Source organism: Heterodontus francisci, unplaced genomic scaffold (genome assembly GCF_036365525.1).
Source record: "Heterodontus francisci isolate sHetFra1 unplaced genomic scaffold, sHetFra1.hap1 HAP1_SCAFFOLD_88, whole genome shotgun sequence".
In the NCBI taxonomy this organism is placed as follows: Eukaryota; Metazoa; Chordata; class Chondrichthyes; order Heterodontiformes; family Heterodontidae; genus Heterodontus; species Heterodontus francisci.
The window spans coordinates 1189045-1212857 of NW_027142063.1; the positions used below are offsets into that span (position 1 = coordinate 1189045).

The 23813-nt window shown below is 45.1% G+C and overlaps 1 non-coding gene across 1 annotated transcript; it reads right to left on the minus strand.

Annotated features, from left to right (window-relative positions):
- Positions 1–21717: 21717 nt before the first annotated feature.
- trnat-agu (transfer RNA threonine (anticodon AGU)) lies at positions 21718–21791 on the minus strand. The gene has a single exon. It is a non-coding gene; the product is annotated as a tRNA-Thr (tRNA).
- Between the last annotated feature and the right edge of the window lie 2022 nt (positions 21792–23813).

Genomic DNA, 23813 nt, shown 5'->3' on the forward strand with positions numbered 1-23813 from the left:
AATGAGTTCCCTTTCCTTGATGTACTACTTGAGAAATCTGCTGAGGGGTTTTCTACCACGGTCTATCGCAAACCTACCTTCCCAGGTCAATGCACGCGTTGGGATTCTTACAGTTCCATGAGCTATAAGATTGGCCTTATCGGCAACCAATCACTGACCGACATTGGCTCCTGGTCCAGCAACAACTCAACCTCAAAATCCTCAGACCTGCTGAGTGGTTCCAGCATTTCTTGTTTTTATTTCAAAATACTCATCCTTGTTTCTAAATCCTTATGTGTTCTCACCTGTCCCAACCTCCTTCCTCCCTCCGTAACCAGCTCCCACCCTCCCTCCAAAACCACCTCCCTCCCTCCGTAACCACCTCCCTCCCTCCCTCCGTAACCACGGAGTCTTATCAAAAACCTCATAAATAGGGCTGAGCCATTTGCTTACCATGCAAGCTTGATGCTGAAATAGGGCAAATCAAAGACATCCTGCATTACAATGGCTACACTGATCAGATCATTTCTGTCTGTATATCACACAAACTTATAAACGGGCTGAAGGACGTCTTTTGAGCCCTGAAAAGTGCCCAGTCTCCTCAAATTACCCTGGAAAGGTAATATATCCCCAGTATTTGAGTAACAGGTGAAGCTCGCTGTTTCCTGCTGTTACTATGCAGGAGCAACAAGTGTGGTGTTCGCCACTAACAGGATGCTGCTGTCAAGCAAAAGAGACGTCCTGCCTATCACACAAATAAGTAACGTGATATTTGAATTTCAATACCAGTGTGCTGCTAGGTTTCTGGACCGTACATCCCAAAACTGGCGGATTGTATCAAATAACATGTCCCTTCCACTGTTCGCAATGGGCCCTACCCAACCAACCCGTGCTTGCAAAACTCAAAACACAGTATCCAACATGAGATGTGATTCCACAATAGGACAACATTTGCTAAATAATTCTCAGTGTGCTAAGAATTACACTGACAACTGATTTAAGACTGTCAGTAGGGCTCGCAGTGTGGTGCATTGGTGTGTACTGTAAGCTGCATATATTAATACGCAGGGCCCTGTTCTTTGCAGACAGAAAGAACATGCACACATATTGTGCCAGTTTCAGCTAAACAAAATAAGTGACAGCCATTCACTGGCTCATTCCACAGGGCAATGCCGTGACCAATCAGAGTCAAGCTGCCTGGTTTAAATTTCAAACAAAGCTGGGCAGTTATCTGTCAGTTACCATAAACTGGTGCATTCCGAATGGCAATGCCTCGACCAATCAGAGTTCACTTGCCAACCAATCAGCACTCTCTTCTCATACAGAAGAAAGTTGTTGTTTTCCTTTAAATTGGTATTCTTGTGGATTGCCCTGCTGAGTGCAAGACGAAAACAACTGGCTTCCAAAGTTTGGACAACATGTCACTATTTTCACGAAATGATTACTTTTATTTTCAATATAAAAATATAAAGCAATATGAGTGTAACATTTACAGACAAATTCTATTACCTCACATTGCCTGATTCTTTCACACTGACAGACTATGTGAACTACTGTCCCGATTTTGCAGTTCTCACTTCCAGTTAGCAAATGTCAGCAATCTGTGATACAGTGCAGTTTACAGACCAGACCATCAATCACAACATGCAATAATTGTTCAGCTTATGTTGGACTGGTGGGATTTAGAAATACTAGGAATTGAGATGAGCTGTTATTGTATTTAATTATTTGTTTCATGGGATGTGGACGTCGCCAGCCAGGCCAGCATTTATAGTCCATCCCTAATTGCCCATGAGAAGGTGGTGGTGAGCATCCTTCTTGAACCACTGCAGTCCATGTGGGGTAGGTACACCCACAGTGCTATTAGGAAGGGAGTTCCAGGATTTTGACCCAGCGACAGTGAAGGAATGGCGATATAGTTCCAAGTCAGGATGATGTGTAGCTTGGAAAAAAACTTTCAGGTGGTGGTGTTCCGATGCATCTGCTGTCCTTCTCCTTCTAGGCAGTAGAGGATGTAGGTTTGGAAGGTGCTGCCTGAGTAGCCTTGGTGCATTGTTGCAGTGCATCTTGTAGATGGTGCACACTGCTGCCACTGTTCGTCAGTGGTGAAGGAAGTGAATGTTGTGGACGTGGTGCCAATCAAGCGTGTTGCTTTGTCCTGGATGGTGTCGAGCTTCTTGAATGTTGTTGGAGCTGCACCCATCCAGGCAAGTGGATAGTATTCCATCACACTCCAGACTTGTGCCTTGTAAATGGTGGACAGGCTTGGGGAGTCAGGAGGTGAGTTACTCACCGCATGCTTCCTACCCTCTGACCAGCTCATGTAGTCACACTATTTATAAGGCTACTCCAGTTCAGTTTCTGGTCAATGGGAACTCCCAGGAAGTTGATAGTGGGGGATTCAGCGATCGTAATGCCGTTGAATGTCAATGGGAGATCGTTAGATTCTCTCTTGTTCGAGATGGTCATTGCCTGGCACTTGTGTGGCGCGAATGTTACTTGCCACTTATCAGCCCAAGCCTGGATATTGTCCAGGTCTTGCTGCATTTCTACATGGACCTCTTCAGTATCTGAGGAGTCGCGAATGGTGCTAAATTTTGCAATCATCAGTGAACATCCCCACTTCTGACCTTATGATTGAAGGAAGGTCACTGATGAAGTAGTGAAGAAGGTTGGGCCGAGGATACTACCCTGAGGAACTTCAGCAGTAATGTCCTGGAGCTGAGATGATTGACCTCCAACAATCACAACCATTTTTCTTTGTGCTAGGTCCGATACCAACCAGTGGAGAGTTTTCCTCTTGATTCCCATTGACTCCAGTTTTGCTCTGGCTCCTTGATGCCATACTCAGTCAAATGCTACCTTGATGTCAAGGGCAGACACTCTCACCGCACCTCTTGAGTTCAGCTCTTTTGTCCTTGTTTGAACCAAGGCTGTAATGAGGTCAGGAGCTGAATGGCCCTGGCGGAACCCAACTGAGCGTCACTGAACAGGTTATTGCAAAGCAAGTGCCCCGTCGATGACATCTTCCATCACTATACTGATGATTGAGAGTAGACTGATGAGGCAGTAATTGGCTGGGTTGGATTTGTCCTGCTATTTGTGTACAGGACATACCTGGGCAATTTTCCACATTGCCGGGTAGATGCCAGTATTGTACCTGTACTGGAACAGCTTGGCTAGGGGCGCGGCAAGTTCTGGAGCATATGTCTTCAGTACAATTGCCGGAATATTGTGAGGGCCCGTAGCCTTAGCTGTATCCAGTGCCTTCAGTCGTTTCTTGATATCACGTTGAGTGAATCGAATTGGCTGAAGACTGGCTTCTGTGATGCTGGGGACTTGAGAAGGAGACCGAGATGGATCATCAACCCAGCACTTCTGGCTGCAGATTGTTTCAAATTCTTCATCCTTATCTTTTGCACTGATGTGCTGGGCTCCCCCATCATTGAGGTTGGGGATATTTGTGGAGCTACCTCCTCCTGTTGGTTGTTTAATTGTCCACCACCATTCATCATTGGATGTGGCAGGGTGTAGATCTGATCCGTTGGTTGTGGGATCACTTAGCCCTGTCTATTACATGCTGCTTCTGCAGTTTGGCATGAAAGTAGTCCTGGGCTGTAGCTTCATCAGGCTGACGCCTCATTTCAAGGTATGCCTGGTGCTGCTCCTGGCATGCCCTCCTGCACTCTTCATTGAATTAGGGTTGATCCCCCAGCTTGTTGGTAATGTTAGAGTGGGGGAATATGCCGGGCCATGAGGTGGCAGATTGGGGTTGAGTACAATTCTGCCGCTGCGAATGGTCCACAGCACCTCATGGATGCCCAGCTACGCATTGCTCGATCTGTTCAAAATCTATCCCATTTAGCACAGTGGTAGTGGCACACAACACAATGCAGGGTATCCTCACTGTGAAGACGGGACATCATCTCCACAAGGACTGTGCAGTGGTCACTCCGACCAAAACTGTCATGGACTGATGCATCTGCGGCAGGCAGATTGGTGAGGATGAGGTCAAGTATGTTTTTCCCTCTTGTTAGTTCCCTCACCACCTACTGCAGACCCAATCGAGCAGCTATGTCCATTGGGACTCGGCCAGCATGGTCAGTAGTGGTGCTACCGAGCCACTCATAGTGATGGACATTGAAATCCCCCAGCCAGACTACATTCTGTGCCCTTGCCACCCTCAGTGCTCCCTCCAAGTGGTGTTCATCAGTCTCTCGCTGTCTCTTGCTGGTTTGCTCAGTACCTTTCTCTGTCTGTTCCTTTCTGAGTCCTGAAAACTCAATTGCTGGTTTTCTATGTGTCTTTCTCTGCCTGTTCATTTCTGGATCCTGATAATATCTTCCTGGTTTTCTGTGTGTCTTTCTCTGCCTGCCGACAATCCTGTTTTTATAAAAACATTGGGGAAATGAACATATTTCACTAATGGGCAGCTAAAATTTAAAACAGCAGTTAGCAGAGTGGCGCAGCGGAAGCGTGCTGGGCCCATAACACAAAAGTCGATGAATCGAAACCATTCTCTGTTATTTATGTTTGGTAATAACACAAACAGTTCACTTTCAAAACATCAAGTATTTACCCATCATAACAAGATGCTTCCAAAGGCACTCGATTGCAATCAGCTTCTTCCTTCTAGTGAACACATCAATCATCAACAAAATCACTTTTGCTCACACGAACACAAACTGCAAACACGGACCAGCCGAGTCTCTCCCACTTTGTCAACCCCTTCCTGCAGAGCCTCCTCTCCACCACCAGATGGTGATGTTGGCCACAATAAAACCAGGATAAATGGTCACAGTGAGGAGACGGTCAGTAACAGAAAATAAAACAATAACAGGGAAAACCTTTACACAACAACAGGCTACATCTTTACACAACAGAAAACATATTTACACACCAGGAAATACCTTTAGACAACAGGGAGAATACAATCATACAAATGCCTTGTTTCTCCATCTCAGTCTCGTTGTCTCTCTCTCTGTCCCTCACTTTTCCTTCCTCACAGTCTATTCTTGGTTTTCTGTGTGTTTTTCTCTCTGTCCCGTTGTCGATGGTGTTACTCAGCGTCCTTGTAACATTGTGTAGCCAGGCTGAGCCTCCCAACACCTGTGTTGCTGTCATAAAAACAGAAAATGCTGGAAATGCTCAGTAGGTCTGGCAGCATCTGTGCAGAGAGAAACAGTTAACAGTTCAGGTCTGTTTCCTTAGCTCACATTAACTTCGTTTCTTTCTCCACAGATACTGCCAGACCTGCTGATTATTTCAAGCATTTTCTGTTTATATTTCAGATTTCCAGCATCCGCAGTATTTTGCTTTTGTACGTGTGTTGCTATGTCTGGGACTGTTTGAGTGCAATGCTATTGCTTTATAAACAGCGTTAAAACAAACATTTATCTAGTTAACACACAGCGCTAATACACAGCTGGATATAAACAGCAGCCTGCAGCAGAGGGTGCAGTGGAAGTTTATTAACACAAATAATTCACCAGCACTATATTTACTGCTATCCACAATGACACCACACTTCATCTTCACACGTTTTACTCTTTATTTACATCAACTTCTTCCTTCCAGTAAACACTTCAATTTGGAACACAGCTTCCAAATCACCTTTATTCACAAACCCGAACACACACCAGCCCATACTTTCCCCTTTCTGTTAACCCATTCCTGCATCACTGCCTCTCCACCAACAGTTGTTGCTGGAATCATGCAATCATAGAATGGCTAAAGCACAGAAGGAGGCCATTCGGCCTGTCGAACCCGTGCTGGCTCTCTGTTAGAGCAACTCACCTCATTTCACTCCCCAGTCAGTTCAATTTTGGAGGTGGGAAAACTTCTCGAAAGAATAATTCCGGACAAAATTAATAGTCCCATGGACAAATGTGGGTTAATTCAAGAAAGCCATCATGGATTTCTTAAGGGAAAATCATGTTTAACTGTCCTGCTGGAGTTATTTGATGAGGTAACAGAAAGGGTTGATGAGGGCAATGCTGTTGATGTGGTCTTCATGGACTTTCAAAATGTCTGGCAGCATCTGAAAGGTCACTGACCTGAAACGTTAACTTTGCTTCTCTCTGTACAGATGCTGCCAGACCTGCTGAGTATTTCGAGTATTTCTTGTTTTCATTATGACACAGAGTTCCCTTTTCAAACTTACAGAATTAACCACAATAATGTACTCTGAGATTCAAGTTAAATATCAGCCCAATATTTACACACATTATGAGTTTATAAGTTTCAGTATTAATTCCCATAGTGCATCCTGACATATACATTAGATATAACATAAGAACAGAAGAAATAGGAGCAGGAGTAGGCCATTCAGCCCTTCAAGCCTGCCCTGCCATTTAGTAAGATCATGGCTGATCTGCCCCAGACCTCAACTCCTCTTTCATGCCAGCTCTTCATAGCCCTCAACTCTCCAATATTTCAAAAATCTATTTACATCCTCTTTAAATACTTTCAGTGATTTAGCCTCCAATACTGTCTGGGGTAGAGAATTCCAGACATTCACTACCCTCTGAGAGAAGAAATTCCTTTGCATCTCAGTTTTAAATGAGTGTCCCCTTATTCTGAAACTATGTCGCCTAGTTTGAGATTCCCCCACTAGTGGAAACATTTTCTCAACATCTACCCTGTTAATAAAAAAAAGAAATGCTGGAAACACTCAGCAGGTGTGGCAGCATCTGTGAAGAGAGAAGCAGAGTTAATGTTTCAGGTCAGAGATCCTTCTTCACCCTGTTAAGCCCCCTCAGAATCTTGTACGTTTCAAAAAGATCACCCCTCATTCTTCTAAACACGAATGAATAACCTATTTAGCCGTTCTTGATAAGTCAACCCCTTCATCTCAGGAATCAGCTGAGTGAATCTCTTTTGAACTCCTCCAATGCCAGTACATCCTTTCTTAAGTCTAAATCTCAAGTGCGATATCAGATTGAGAGAATCTGAAAGATAGTATAACCTGAGATACAAACTGAGAATTCAGTTTAAAACTCCCCCGGATTGTGAAACTAAAAGATACAATAGCAATTTAATTTGTATAGACTGTGCATTGGATCACATTCCAGCCCTCATACAGTATCAGACTGGAAGATACTGTAGCAATTCCATTAGTGCAGACTCAGCTCTACATTACAGAGCAGGGAACATATTTAAACAACCGGGAACACTTTTACACAAGACGGATCACATTTACACAACTGAGAAGATCTTTACCCAACAGGGAACCATTTTACACAATAACAGAGAACATATTACACAGCAGGAAATATCTTTAAAAGAACACAGGGAACATATTTATACAACAGAGAACACAATTACATAAACCATCAGTCTTTCGCTGTCTCTTGCTGGTTTGCTCAGTACCTTTCTCTGTCTGTTCCCTTCTGGGTCCTGATAATCTCTTCCTGGTTTTCTGTGTGTCTTTCTCTGTCTGTTCCTTTCTGGGTCCTGATAATCTCTTCCTGGTTTTCTGTGTGTCTTTCTCTGTCTGTTCCTTTCTGGGTCCGAATGATCTCTTCCTGCTTTTCTGTGTGTCTTTCTCTGTCTGTTCCTTTCTGGGTCCGAATGATCTCTTCCTGGTTTTCTGTGTGTCTTTCTCTGTCTGTTCCTTTCTGGGTCCGAATGATCTCTTCCTGCTTTTCTGTGTGTCTTTCTCTGTCTGTTCCTTTCTGGGTCCGAATGATCTCTTCCTGGTTTTCTGTGTATCTTTCTCTGTCTGTTCCTTTCTGGGTCCGAATGATCTCTTCCTGGTTTTCTGTGTGTCTTTCTCTGTCTGTTCCTTTCTGGGTCCGAATGATCTCTTCCTGCTTTTCTGTGTGTCTTTCTCTGTCTGTTCCTTTCTGGGTCCGAATGATCTCTTCCTGCTTATCTGTGTGTCTTTCTCTGTCTGTTCCTTTCTGGGTCCGAATGATCTCTTCCTGCTTTTCTGTGTCTCTTTCTCTGTCTGTTCCTTTCTGGGTCCGAATGATCTCTTCCTGGTTTTCTGTGTGTCTTTCTCTGTCTGTTCCTTTCTGGGTCCGAATGATCTCTACCCGGTTTTCAGTGTGTCTTTCTCTGCCTGCCTCATTGTCGGTGCTGTTACTCTGTGTCCTTGTGTCATTGTGCAGTGAGGGTGAGTCCGTCAGCACGTGTGTTGCTGAGTCCGGGATTCTTGAGAAATCCGACTGCAATCCCATTTTTCTAAAAACATTGGGGAAATGAACATATTTCACTAACGGGCAGCTAAAATTTGGACTAATAGTTAGCAGAGAGGCGCAGCGGGAGCGTGCTGGGTCCATAACCCAGATGTCGATGGATCGAAACCATTCTCTGCTATTTATGTTTGGTAGTAACACAAACAGTTCACTTTCAAAATATCAAGTATTTTACCCATAATAACAAGATGTGCTCGATTGCAATCAGCTTTTTCCTTCTAGTGAACACATCAATCAGTAACAAATCACTTTTGCTCACACGAACACAAGCTGCAAACACGGAACAGCCGAGTCTCTCCCACTTTGTCAACCCCTTCCTGCAGAGCCGCCTCTCCACCACCAGATGGTAATGTTTTGGAATTTCGAATTTAGAACATGACAGCGCAGTGCAGGCCCTTCGGCCCTCGATGTTGCGCCGACCTGTGAAACCATCTGACCTACACTATTCCATTTTCATCCATGTGTCTATCCAATGTCCACTTAAATGCCCTTAAAGTTGGCAATCTACTACTGCTGCAGGCAGGGCGTTCCACGCCCTTACTACTCTCTGAGTAAAGAAACTACCTCTCACATCTGTCCGATATCTATCACCCCTCAACTTGAAGCTATGTCCCCTCGTGTTTGCCATCACCATCCGAGGAAAAAGACGCTCACTATCCACCCTATCTAACCCTCTGATTATCTTATATGTCTCTATTAAGTCACCTCTCCTCCTCCTTCTCTCCAACGAAAACAACCTCAAGTCCCTCAGCCTTTCCTCGTAAGACCTTCCCTCCATACCAGGCAACATCCTAGTAAATCTCCTCTGCACCCTTTCCATAGCTTCCACATCCTTCCTATAATGCGGTGACCAGAACTGCACGCAATACTCCAGGTGCGGTCTCACCAGAGTTTTGTACAGCTGCAGCATGACCTCGTGGCTCCGAAACTCGACCCCCCTACTAATAAAAGCTAACTCACCATATGCCTTCTTAACAGCCCTATTAACCTGGTTAGCAACCTTCATGGATTTATGCACCTGGACACCAAGATCTCTCTGTTCATCTACAGTACCAAGAATCCTCCCATTAGCCCAGTACTCTGCATTCCTGTTACTCCTTCCAAAGTGAATCACCTCACACTTTTCCGCATCAAACTCCATTTGCCATCTCTCAGCCCAGCTCTGCAGCCTATCTATGTCTCTCTGTACCCGACAACATCCTTCGGCACTATCCACAACTCCACCGACCTTAGTGCCATCTGCAAATTTACTAACCCACCCTTCTACACCCTCTTCCAGGTCATTTATAAAAATGACAAACAGCAGTGGCCCCAAAACAGATCCTTGCGGTACACCACTAGTAACTAAACTCCAGGATGAACATTTGCCATCAACCATCACCCTCTGTCTTCTTTCAGCTAGCCAATTTCTGATCCAAAGCTCTAAATCACCTTCAACCCCATACTTGCGTATTTTCTGCAATAGCCTACCGTGGGGAACCTTATCAAACGCCTTACTGAAATCCATATCCACCACATCCACTGCTTTACCCTCATCCACCTGTTTGGTCACCTTCTCGAAAAACTCAATAAGGTTTGTGAGGCACGACCTACCCGTCACAAAACCGTGCTGACTATCTCTAAGGTACTTATTCTTTTCAAAATGATGATAAATCCTGTCTCTTATAACCTTTTCCAACATTTTACCCACAACCGAAGTAAGGCTCACAGGTCTATAATTACCAGGAAATACCTTTCGACAACAGGGAGAGCACAATCATACAAATGCCTTGTTTCTCCATCTCAGTTTCTTTGTCTGTCTCTCTCTCTCCGTCCCTCACTTTTATTTCCTCACAGTCTATTAGTTTTCTGTGTGTTTTTCTCTCTGTCCCGTTGTCGATGGTGTTACTCAGCGTCCTTGTAACATTGCGTAGCCAGGCTGAGCCTCCCAACACCTGTGTTATAGAACATAGAACAGTACAGCACAGTGCAGGCCCTTCGGCCCACGATGTTGTGCCGAACCTTTAACCTCCTCTAAGATCAAAACTACCTACATACCCTTCATTCTACTATCATCCATGTACCTATCCAAGAGATGCTTAAATGTCCCTAATGTATCTGCTTCTACTACCACCACTGGCAGTGCATTCCACGCACCCACCACTCTCTGTGTAAAGAACCTACCTCTGACATCTCCCCGAAACCTTCCTCCATCACCTTAAAATTATGCCCCCTGGTGATAGCCCTTTCCGCCCTGGGAAAAAGTCTATGACTATCCATTCCATCTATGCCTCTCATCATCTTGTACCCCTCTATCAAGTCACCTCTCATCCTTCTTCGTTCCAATGGGAAAAGCCCTAGCACCCTCAACCTTTCTTCGTAAGTCATACCCTCCAGTCCAGGCCGCATCCTGATAAATCTCCTCTGCACCCTCTCTAAAGCTTCCACATCCTTCCTATAATGAGACGACCAGAACTGAACACAATATTGCAAGTGTGGTCTAACCAGGGCTTTAGAGAGCTGCAGCATAACCTCGCGACTCTTAAACTCAATCCCCCTGTTAATGAAAGCCAACACACCATACGCCTCCTTAACAACCCTATCAACTTGGGTGGCAACTTTGAGTGATCTATGGACATGGGCCCCAAGATCCCTCTGTTCTTCCACACTACCAAGAATCCTGTCTTTTGGCCTGTATTCTGCATTGAAATTCGACCTTCCAAAATTAATCACTTCACACTTTTCCAGGTTGAACTCCATCTGCCACTTCTCAGCCCAGCTCTGCATCCTGCCAATGTCCCGTTGCAACCTACAACAGCCTTCCACACTATCCACAACTCCAGCAACCTTCGTGTCATCGGCAAACTTGCTCACCCAGACTTCCACTTCCTCATCCAAGTCATTTATAAAAATCACAAAGAGCAGAGGTCCCAGAACAGATCCCTGTGGAACACCACTGGTCACCGAGCTCCAGGCTGAATACTTTCCATCTACTACCACCCTCTGTCTTCTATGGGCCAGCCAATTCTGTATCCAGACAGCCAACTTTCCCTGTATCCCATGCCTCCTTACTTTCTGAATGAGCCTACCATGGGGAACCTTATCAAACGCCTTGCTGAACTCCATATACACCACATCCACTGCTCTTCCTTCATCAATGTGTTTTGTCACATCTTCAAAGAATTCAATAAGGCTTGTGAGGCATGACCTGCCCCTCACAAAGCCATGCTGACTGTCTCTAATCAAACTCTGCTTTTCCAACTAATCATAAATCCTGTCACTCAGAATCCTCTCCAATAATTTGCCCACTACCTACGTAAGACTGACTGGTCTATAATTCCCAGGGTTATCCCTATTCCCGTTCTTGAACAAGGGAATAACATTTGCCACCCTCCAATCATCTGGTACTACTCCAGTGGACAGTGAGGACGCAAAGATCATCGCCAAAGGCGCGGCAATCTCTTCCTTCGCTTCCCTTAATATCCTTGGGTATATCCCGTCTGGCCCCAGGGACTTATCTGTCCTCATGTCTTTCAAAATGTCCAGCACATCCTCCCTCTTAACTTCAACCTGTTTGAGCATATCAGCCTGTTTCACGCTGTCCTCACAAACGACCAGGTCCCTCTCACTAGTGAATACTGAAGCGAAGTATTCATTTAGGACCTCCCCTACCTCCTCCGACTCCAGGCACAAGTTCCCTCCACTATCCCTGATCGGCCCTACCCTCACTCTGGCCATCCTCTTGTTCCTTACATAAGTGTAGAACGCATTGGGATTTTCCTTAATCCTACCCGCCAATACTTTTTCATGTCCCCTTCTAGCTCTCCTAAGTCCATTCTTCAGTTCCTTCCTGGCTACCTTGTAACCCTCTAGAGCCCTGTCTGATCCTTGCTTCCTCAACCTTAAGTAAGCTTCCTTCTTCCTCTTGACTAGCTGTTCCACATTTCTTGTCATCCAAGGTTCCTTCACCCTACCATCCCTTCCTTGCCTCATCGGGACAAACCTATCCAGCAGTCGCAGCAAGTGCTCCCGAAACAACCTCCACATTTCTGTCGTGCATTTCCCTGAGAACATCTGTTCCCAATTTATGCACCCCAGTTCCTGCCTAATAGCATTGTAATTCCCCCTCCCCCAATTAAATATTTTCCCATCCCGTCCGCTCCTGTCCCTCTCCATGACGATAGTAAAGGTCAGGGAGTTGTGATCACTATCACCGAAATGCTCTCCCACCGAGAGATCTGCCACCTGGCCTGGTTCGTTGCCAAGCACCAAATCCAACATAGCCTCCCCTCTAGTCGGCTTATCTACATATTGAGTCAGGAAACCTTCCTGGACACACCTGACAAAAACTGTTCCATCCAAACTATTTGCACTCAGGAGGTTCCAATCAATATTAGGGAAGTTGAAGTCACCCATGACAACAACCCTGTTACTTCTGCACCTTTCCAAAATCTGCCTCCCAATCTGTTCCTCGTGTCTCTGTTGCTATTGAGGGGTCTATAGATAACTCCCAATAAAGTGACTGCTCCTTTCCTGTTTCTGACTTCCACCCATAATGACTCAGTAGACAAATCCTCCTCGATGACCTCCCTTTCTGCAGCTGTGATACTATCCCTGATTAACAATGCCACTCCCCCACTTCTTTTACCTCCCTCCCTATTCCTTTTGAAACCTCTAAACCCCGGAACATCCAACATCCATTCCTGTCCCTGTGATATCCAAGTGTCCGTAATGGCCACAACATCCTAGCTCGAAGTACTGATCCATGCTCTAAGTTCATCAACCTTATTTCTGACACTTCTTGCATTAAAATAGACACACTTCAACCCATCATACTGGCTGACACTTTGCCCTGTCAACTGTCTAACCTTTCTGACAGACTCTCTGCACTCTGTATCTGCCTGTTCAACAGCTACCCCATCCACTTATCCATAGCTCCGGTTCCCATCCCCCTGCCAAACTAGTTTAAACCCTCCCGAAGAGCTCTAGCAAACCTCCCGCCCAGGATATTGCTGCCCCTCCAGTTCAGATGCAACCCGTTCTTCTTGTACAGGTCCCACCTTCCCCAGAAGGTATCCCAATGATCCACATAACTGAAGCCCTCCCTCCTACACCAGCTCTGTAGCCACGTGTTCAGCTGCACTCGCTCTCTGTTTCTAGCCTCATAAGCACGTGGCACCGGTATCAATCCTGAGATTACTACTCTGCTCGTCTTGCCTTTTAGCTTCCAACCTAACCCCTATATTTGCTTTTCAGGTCCTCATCCCTTTTCTGAGCTATGTCATTGGTACCGATATGTCCCATGACTTCTGGCTGCTCCCCCTCCCCCTTAAGAATCCTGTAGACTCGATCCGAGATATCCCTAACCCTGGCACCCGGGAGGAAACATACCATCCGGGAGTCTCGTTCGCGACCACAGAATCTCCTGTCTGTTCCTCTAACCATTGAATCTCCTATCACTATCGCTCTCCTATTCTCCACCCTTCCCTTCTGAGCCGCAGAGCCAGGCTCTGTGCCAGAGACCTGGCCACTGTGGCTTTCCCCTGGTAGGTCCCCCTCCGCCAACCAAAGGGGATCCCTGCACTGTGCGCCTATTCCCTTTCCCTCCCCTGACTGTCACCCAGCTACCTTTATCCTGTGACTTAGGTGTCAGTACTTCCCTATAACTGCTCTTTATCATCCCCTCTGCCTCCCGCATGATCCGAAGTTCATCCAGCTCCTGCTCCAGTTCCCTAACGGGGTCTGTGAGGAGCTGGAGTTGGGTGCACTTCTCACAGGTGAAGTCAGCAGGGACACAAGTGGTGACCATTACCTCCCACATCCTGCAAGAGGAGCATGCAACTGCCCTAGTTTCCATCCCCTCTGCTCTAAATTGGCAACAGAGAATTAAAAAATATAAAGGAAAACCTTACCTTACCAAACCCTCCACACAAGAGTCCTTTTTTTTGGTTGGAGGAGGAGGATGGGATGGAGGAGGAGGATGGGTGTGAGACACTACACGTGTAGTGTTTCGGGTTTAGCCACTGCCCGAATATATAAGTTCACTTACCCAGCAGTCCTCGTGTCCGCGTCCGCCGAATCGCCAGGTAAGTACTTTATAGTGAAACCTACCTTCCCGGCTGCCCCCTGGCTCGCACTATCACCGCTACTGCTGATCAAAGGTGTTGCTGTAATAAAAACAGAAAATGCTGGAAATGCTCAGTAGGTCTGGCAGCATCTGTGCAGAGAGAAACAGTTCACAGTTCAGGTCTGTTTCCTTAGCTCACATTAACTTTGTTTCTTTCTCCACAGATGCTGCCAGACCTGCTGACTATTTCAAGCATTTTCTGTTTATGTTTCAGATTTCCAGCATCCGCAGTATTTTGCTTTTGTACGTGTGTTGCTATGTCTGGGACTGTTTGAGTGCAATGCTATTGCTTTATAAACAGCGTTGAAACAAACGTTTATCGAGTTAACACACAGCACTAATGCACAGCTGGATATAAACAGCAGCCTGCAGCAGAGGGTGCAGTGGAAGTTTATTAACACAAATAATTCACCAGCACTATATTTACTGCAGCCCACAATCACACCACGCTTCATCTTAACATATTTTATTCTTCATTGACATCAACTTCTTGCTTCCAATAAACACTTCAATTTGGAACACAGCTTCCAAATCACCTTTATTCACAAACCCGCACACAAGCTGCAAATGCTGCAAACACACACCAGCCCAGACTTTCCCCTTTCTGTCAACCCATTCCTGCATCACTGCCTCTCCACCAACAGTTGTTGCTAGAATCATACAATCAGAGAATGGCTGAAGCACAGAAGGAGGCCATTCGGCCTGACGAACCCATGTTGGCTCTCTGCTAAGGCAACTCATCTCGTCTCACTCCCCAGTCAGTTCAATTTCGGTGGTGGGAAAACTTCTCGAAAGAACAATTCCGGACAAAATTAATAGTCCCATGGACAAATGTGGGTTAATTCAGGAAAGACAGCATGGATTTCTTCAGGGAAAATCATGTTTAACTGTCCTGCTGGAGTTTTTTGATGATGTAACAGAGAGGGATGATGAGGGCAATGCTGTTGATGTGGTGGACATGGACTTTCAAAAGGTCTGACAGCATCTGAATGGTCACTGACCTGAAATGTTAACTCTGTTTCTCTCTCTCCAGATGCAGCCAGCCCTGCTGAGTATTTCCAGCACTTTCTGTTTATATTTCAGATTTCTAGCATCTGCAGTATTTTGCTTTTATTGACTTTCAAAAGGAGTTTGATACAATGCAACACAACAGACTTGTGAGCAAAGTTATAACTCATGGAATAAAAGGGACAGTAGTGACATGGACATGGAATTGGCTGAGTGACAGGAAACAAAGAGTAGTGATCAATGGATGTTCTTCGGGCTCGAGGAATGTTTGGAGTGGAGTTCCCCAGGAGTCAGTGTTGGGACCCTTGCCTTTCCTGATATATATTAATGACCTAGACATTGGTGTACAGGGCAGAATTTCAAAGTTTATGGATGATACGAAAATTGGAAGCATTGTTAACTGTAAGGATGATAGTGTGGAAATTCAAAAGGACATAGACAAGTTGGTGGAGTGGGAGGACAGATGACAAGTGAAGTTCAATGCAGAGAAATGTGAATTGATTCATTTTGGTCAGAAGAACATGGAGTGACAATATAGAATAAAGGGTACAATTCTAAAGGGGGTGCAGGAGCAGTGGGACTGGGGTTATATGTCATTGGTTGAGAGGGTGGTTAATAAAGCATACAGTATCCTCGGCTTTAGTGATAGAGGCATAGAGTACAAGAACAAGGAGGTCATGTTGAACTTGTATAAGACACTAGCCTCAGCTGAAGTATTGCGTCCAGTTCTGGGTGCCACACTTTAGGAAAGATGTGAAGGCATTGGAGAGATTATGGAAAAGATTCATGAGAATGGTTCCAGGGATGAGGAATTTCAGTTATGAAGATGGATTGGAGAAGTTAGGATTGTTTTCCTTGGAGAAAAGAAGGCAAAGAGGAGATTTCATAGTGGTATTCAAAATGATGAGGGTTGTGGACAGAGTGGATAGGGAGAAACTGTTCCCACTTGTGAAAGGATTGAGAACGAGAGGGCACAGATTTAAAGTAATTGGTAAAAGAAGCAAAAGCGACATGAGGAAAAACTTTTTCACACAGCGAGTGGTTAAAGTATGAACTGCCTGAGAATGTGATGGAGGCAGGTTCAATTGAAGCATTCAAAGGGGAATTAGACTGTTATCTGAAAAGGAAGAATGTGCAGGATTATGGGGAGAAGACGGGGAAGTGACATGAGGTGAATTGCTCATTTGGAGAGTCAGTGCAGACACGATGGGCCAAATGGCCTCCTTCTGTGCAGTAACAATTCTGTGATTCTATGATTCCAATATTCAAGTCATTTCTATATATGGTGGTCCTGACACTGACCCTTGTGGACATCACTGTTCACCATCTTCCATTCTGAAAAACAACCAAATATCACAACTCGCTTTTCTTGATATTTCATCCATTTTTTAATCGAAGCAGATACTGACCCTCCTATTCCAGGAACCTCAGTTTTGTTACCCAGTCTTTTATGTGTTAGTCTGTCAAACGCTTTCTTAAAATCCATATAGACAACATCCATTGCTTTCCCTTCATCAACCTTTTCTGTTTCTTCATCAAAAAAATCAGTTATCTTAGTGAAGAAGTGGAAAGGTGCTGAACCTTTCAGTTTTCGGTCTTCCCAAACCAAGTTCAAGGCCTGAATAATGAACCAATTGCCTCATTAGTTGTGTGAATAATACAATGATTTAATAGACAAAGTTTTGAAACATTCCTGCCCATAAATCTTGATAACAGAGAGTGTGTGGATCTCCTGACTCAGAATGTTTAATGGATACAGTCCTCAGATCCGACAAGGAACCCCTGAACATCCACAGTAAAGACAGTGTGGATGAGGAAATGTAAGAGCTGGGAGCTGAAACTCAGGGACGGCCGAGCTCTCCTGTCATTGAGCTTGTGTGTCTGCTCTGCTCGCCGCACTTCCGGCTCTACTTTGTTTCCAATGAAAAGATGAAAAGGGCCGTTCGGTTTTCCTCTCACTGACAGCGTGTTTCACTCGGGTTAATATAACCCGGGACCTTTGCTGCTGAAATGAATTCTGCAAGGTCCCAGCAAACACACCGGCTCCCTCCTTTCTCCCCTCTTTCTATCGGATTGTTTTACCAGGAGGGGCTCAATAATAACAAACCCCCTGCAGGGAATGTCCGCAAATTGAGCATCTAAATGGGGCAAGTGGGCAGCTTCCTGGGTTCTAGGTTCCCCCTACCCCGCCCCTCCCTCCCTCCAGTCCAAGCCCCTCTTCACTTTCTTTGGGACTTTGATGAGGGTGAAATGGGGAAAGTTCCCATTGATGTTTGAATGCTGAATTGCTGCAAAGATCTGCGCACGCGCGACATAGCCCCGCCCCCTGTGAGACGTCACAATGAGGAGTGGAGCGCATGCGCAGTCTTTCCCCAACCCAGTCTGTGAGGCCATTCACTCAATCAGGGGAAGATGCTTTAAATCAGCTGCTAATGGAGACTTCCCGGGCCCGGGGGAAGGGAACAAACAGCATCTGCTTCCAGCAGCCACTGCTTTTGGAGCGTGTCCGCAGATGTGCTCAGAGATTAGCATTGAGTGGTGGGAAGTTGAGGGGGAGTCGGGGAGTGTTTGTAACAGACACTGTGGAGCAGGAGCTGCTCCCGGAACATGGAGTGAGCCGGGGACACGGGGAAGGGAGAGTTCATTCTCGGACAGTGTCTGTACAGGCTCAGGGAGACACAATGGGAAGAAATCACTATTGAAAGTCACTGACAATTTCACCACCCAAAGGAGAGGGAATTTTCCTGCTTTAGTTCCAGTCTCTCACTGTTTGTTGGATCGTGAACAGTGGGGGGAAAATAGCTGCAAAATAACGATGTGGACAGTTAGACAAAGAGCATTTATTGCAGACACAAGGTGAGAAGTGTCAAAGGCACATTTTAAACAGTGGCTGCTTGTTTTCTGTTGAAATAGAAATGTGACTGTGTAAAGGTCACTGCTCCATCGGACAGTCCCAGTCATTGAGCAGTGCAGGGCTTGTGTTGTTTCTGAATGTCACAAACTTGTTGTAAAACCACTGCAAACACCTGGTAAACAGAAGATGAATACTGCAGTACTGCAGTGGAGTCACACACTGACACTGTTTGTGTTCCTGGTTTTCATTTTGTGATTGTTCATAATGATTATTATTGGGACGATTACACTGATCGCTTTTGTATCTTCTATCTCACCAGTTCTTTCATTCCTGCAGGAAAATACATGAAGGAACCTGAATGGATGTGGTGATTCTTGGACACATGGAAAAGTGCAGTGATCTCGTTCCAACACACAGTCGGTACAGGATCACTCCCAAAGCACAGAGATACTGCCAGCTCATAAGTTCCACTGGAACAAACAAAAGAAGTAGTCAGACAGACACTGATCCCAAAGTCAAGAGACACATTTTCAATCCAACAGTCAAACAACGGCAGGAGAGACAGAAGTTGTTTCTATTTCACTCCAATTCAGGACAGCTGACAGGTTGATACATCAATCACAGTCCAAAAACAAACTCACTATCAGATCTAAATAAACTCTGTCACCATCGTCAAATTTTAAATATAAAATATGAAATAGAACAGACAAAATTTACAGAATTGAAGTGCACAGAATGAATGGGTGGCACAGTGGTGCAACGATCAGCACCGTAGCCTCACAGCTCCAGGGACCCGGGTTCGATTCTGGGTACTGCCTGTGTGGAGTTTGCAAGTTCTCCCTGTGACCGCATGGGTTTTGGCCAGGTGCTCCAGTTTCCTCCCACTGCCAAAGACTTGCAGGTGATAGGTAAATTGGCCATTGCAAATTGCTGCTAGTGCAGGTCGCTGGTCGGGAAATATAGGGACTGGTGGGGATGTGGTAAGAATATGGAATTAGTATAGGATTAATATAAATGGGTGGTTGATGGTCGGCACAGACTCGGTGGGCCGAAGGGCCTGTTTCAGTGCTGTATCTCTAAATAAAAAAATAAATAAATATTAATACATTAAGAGAGCGGGAAACAGTGAGAGCAGACTGGAGCATAAAGAGCCCAGGAGAGGGAGCAAGAGTTCACTCGGAGAGCAGGGAACAGCAAGAGCAGACGTCAAAAAAGGCAAAGGAATACACAACTAATGGGAGAACACTGAATGGTGCAGAGGAAGTGAGGGACGTTGGAGTGAATGTCCACAGATCCCTGAAGTAGCAGTGCAGGTCAATAAGGTGGTTCAGCAGGTATATGGAATCATTTCCTTTATTAACTGAGGTATAGAGTATAAGGGTGACCTGGTATCCATGTCAATAAGTCACTGACAGCTAACATGCAGGTGCAGCAAGCAATTAGGAAGGCTGATAGTATGTTAGCCTTTATCGCAAGAGGATTTGAGTACAGGAGTAGTGAATTCTTGCTTCAATTGTATAGAACCCTGGTTGGACTGCACTTGGAGTACTGTGTGCAGCTTTGGTTCCCTCCCCTAAGGAAGGATATTATTGCCACAGATGGAGTGCAAAGAAGGTTCATCAGACTTGTTCCTGGGATGGTGGGACTGTCCTATGAAGAGAGATTGGGGAAACTGGGACTGTATTCTCTAGAGTTTTGAAGAATGAGAGGTGATCTCATTGAAACCTACAAAATATTTAAAGGACAGTCAGGGTAGATGCAGCTAAGATGTTTCGCCTGGTTGGGGAGTCGAGAACCAGGGGACGCTATTTCAAAATAAGGAGCAAGCCACTTAGGACAGAGATGAGGAGAAATGTTGTTACTCAGAGGGTTGTGAATCTTTGGAATTCTGTAACCCAGAGGGCTGTGGAAGCTCAGTCATTGAGTATGTTTAAAGCAGAGATTGATAGATTTCTAAATACAAATGATATAAGGGAATATGAGGAAAGTGTGGGGAAAAGGGCATTGAAGTGGATGATCAGCCATGATCATATTGAATGGTGGGGCAGGCTCGATGGGCTGAATGGCCGACTCCTGCTCCTATGTTCCTAACTCCACATTGTCGATGAGACACAGCCTCAGGCCGACTTGTCGGGTGTTACAAACGGATATCACTGCTTCTGATCTTCACCAGAACAGAGAGTGAGATGTAACATTGATCATCAAACAGACTGTGAGAGAATACAACAGAATAAAACACGTGGAGAGACACTGTGGAATAACAAATAGATTTGATTGGAATGTAGAATTTTGATTGGAATAGAAAAAACAGCAGAAACAGCAGATTAAATTGGGGCAGAAAAGAGAAACTGATGGGAAGAAGGAAGAAAAGAAAGGATGGATCTGTTCACTTTTTTCAGTTTTTTCATTGGTCCATCAAAGCTGGATTAAAAAAAGATGCAAAAAACAGAGAATTTCACCAAAAAGGGAGATTAAATGCTGCCGAAACCTTGGATCGAAGGATGCCCCAGCAGATCACCTGTTTAACTGTCTCCTCACTGGGGGATTTCAATCAATGAGCAATATAATTCTCTACTTTTCTTTTGTTAAATGAAACCACTACTGTCACTTGGAGTTAATATCCCTGTGTTCCAACTCCTGAATAATAAAATTGTGAGTTTCGCGATATTTTCTGGACACATTTCCTGCTGAAAGAACTAAGAACTCTTTTCTAATTTACACAATACTATATACACACTCATCAAGCCTCCGAAACTAGCATCCTTGGTGCTGCTCTCTCCTCCCAATCCTCATCTCATGTGACTGTTACATCATCACTCTGATTGTGGGAGGGGTTAATCCCACTGTCTTCAGCATTAACCCTTTACATCCTCATACTGCACTGTCTGTCCAAAACAATCGGTGGAGGGAACTTGAATTATCAAAACAGCAACAGCTGCCAGTTGAAAATCAACTCAACCCATCAGAGAGAGACTGTCAGAGAACTTCCTGCATCCAGTCCTAACCCTGTCACATGAAGCAGCTGCTCACCCAGACCCCACTCTCATCAACACTGAACATTTTTACTGAGACCCTTCAAATACTGCTTATAAAAGGCCGCAAAGATCAAAGTTCACACAGTTGTATTAAATACAACAAAGTTTAATATCTTCTCACCGTTTCTCGGTAACCACATGAGACATAGGTTTTCTTATTTGGTTCCTTTGATTTTTCTTGTTCCTGACTGACAAATATTCCAAACCTCAGATAAACCCTCCCACTTGCGTCATGTCCCAGTCTCGGTTAAAAGCAACACATAATGACACAAACACTCTCCTTCAGTGAGATTAATTTCAAGCTGTTTTCCAGGTTGAATGTGACTGTGAACAAATTTATGGCAAAGAAGTTACCTTTGATGTGTGAGCACTGCAATTCTGTCCAAGGAGGATTAGCCATTCCAAACTCATACCTTCACAAAGGCTATTTTTGTATGCAATTGAAATTCATCATGTATTTTGAATTAAAGTTCACAAGACACAGATATCAGTGCTGATAATGAAACTTTTCAAGCACGTTGCTATTGTGAAATAAGGCTCTGCTGGGAGTTGAACCCAGGATCTCCTGTTTACTAGACAGATGCTTTAACCAACTAAGCTACAGAGCCAGATTGCGCATGTGCGAGTAATTGAAATCAGAGGAAGACCATGCAGATAGTGGGCAGACTTTGGCGAGTCAAGAGCTGAGTTCGTCACGGCAGAGTTCTCAGCCTCTGACTCGCTCTTGTAGTTGCAGCTGTAGTTGTAATTGTAATAGGCAACCATCCGTCTCGGAAGACGATGGGCTACACCCGGGGTGTACGTTACTTCTGTATTAAACATCGTTTGTTGTGGCTGCAGAGGACGACTCGTGAGTGACAATCCCTTCCGCAGCTGGTACAGATGAATATCATTGGCCCGAGGTCGACTGATAATTTTTCCTTCCTCTGAGCTCTCTTTCCCACCATCTGGTCATTTCTTTTGTCCTCTGCTTTTCCCATGGTCTTCCTGAATGCCTTTCTCCAGGAATTCCAATCAGCCGGAAGGACTTCCCATGCATCGACTCCAATCCCAGTCGGCTTGAGATCTCGCTTTGCAGATGTCCTTGTATCACAGACGTGGGTGACCTGTTGGTCTCGTGCTGATAGCAAGCTCACCAAAGAGCATGTCTTTGGCAAAGCGACCGTCATCCATTCAGCACACATGACCCAGTCAACAGAGTCACCGCTGACTCAAGAGGGCAAACATGCTGCAGATCCCTGCACGCTGGTGTACTTCTGCATTCGGCACTCTGTCCTGCCAGGAGATGCCCAATATCCATCTGAGACAGCGGAGGTGGAAGCTGTTCAGCTGCTTTTCTTGGCTTGCATAAGTTGTTGATGCTTCTCTACTATAAAGGAGGGTGCTGAGAACACAAGCCTGGTACATGTGGAGCTTTGTATTTTCGATCAGTTTGCTGTCGGTTCACACTCGTCTTCTCAACTTTGACATGACAACTGCAGCATTGACAATCCTGGTGCTGATTTCAGTTTCAAGGGACAGATTGCTGGTGATTGTTGATACAAGGTATGTGAAGCTGTTGACAGCCTGCAAAGTGAGGCTGTCGATGTTGATGGAAGGTGGAGTCTCTACGTCCTGGCCCATAACTTTGATCTTCCTGATGCTGATCGTCAGTCCAAACTCCTTGCAGGCCAGGGAGAACCGATATACAAGCTGCTGTTAATGAACTTCATTATGGGATGTCAGCACAGCGTCATCAGCAAACAGCAACTCACAGACCAAGAACTGACTCATTTTGGTCTTGGTGCGCAGTCTTGCCTAGATGAACAGCTTGTCATCAGCTCTGGTATGCAGGTGAACACCCCCATCTGAGTCACAGAAAGTTTAAAATAGCAGCATGGAGAAGGATATGACAATTGTAAAGGATGTGAGCTGTGAGGAGGTCACAAGGAGGCTTCCAGGGGACTTGGACAGGATAAGTGAATGAAATGACAGATGGAATATAATGTGAATAAGTGTGAAGTTATCCACTTTGTAGAATAAACAGAAAGACAGAATATTTCTTAAATGGTGAGAGGTTGGGAAGTGTTGATGTCCAAAGGGACCTGGGTGTTCTTGTTCATGAGACACTAAAATCTCGCATGCAGGTGCAGCAATCAATTAGGAAGGCAAATGGTATGTTGGCCTTAACATGAGGGGTCATGAATACAGGAATAAAGATGTCTTGCGGCAATTGGATAGAGCCTTGGTGAGATCGTGCTGGAGTATTGTGTACAGTTTTGGTTTCCTTATCTAAGGAAGGATATACATGCCACAGAGGGAGTGCAACGGAGGGTCACCAGACTAATCCCTGGGATGGTGGGATTGTCTTATGAGGAAACTGGGATTGTATTCCTTAAAGTTTCATTTAAAAGGCCATTTAAAACTGAGATAGGGTGGAATTTCTTCACTCAGAGGGTGGTGAATCTTTGGAATTCTCTACCTCAGGGGTTTGTGAAAGTTCAATCATTGAGCATGTTCAAGACAGAAATTGATAGAAATCTTGATACTCATGACATCAAGGGATGTGGGGAGAGCGCGGGAAAGTGGTGTTGAGGTAGATGATCAGCAAGGATGTAATTGAATGACAGAGCAGGCTCGACAGGTGAAAC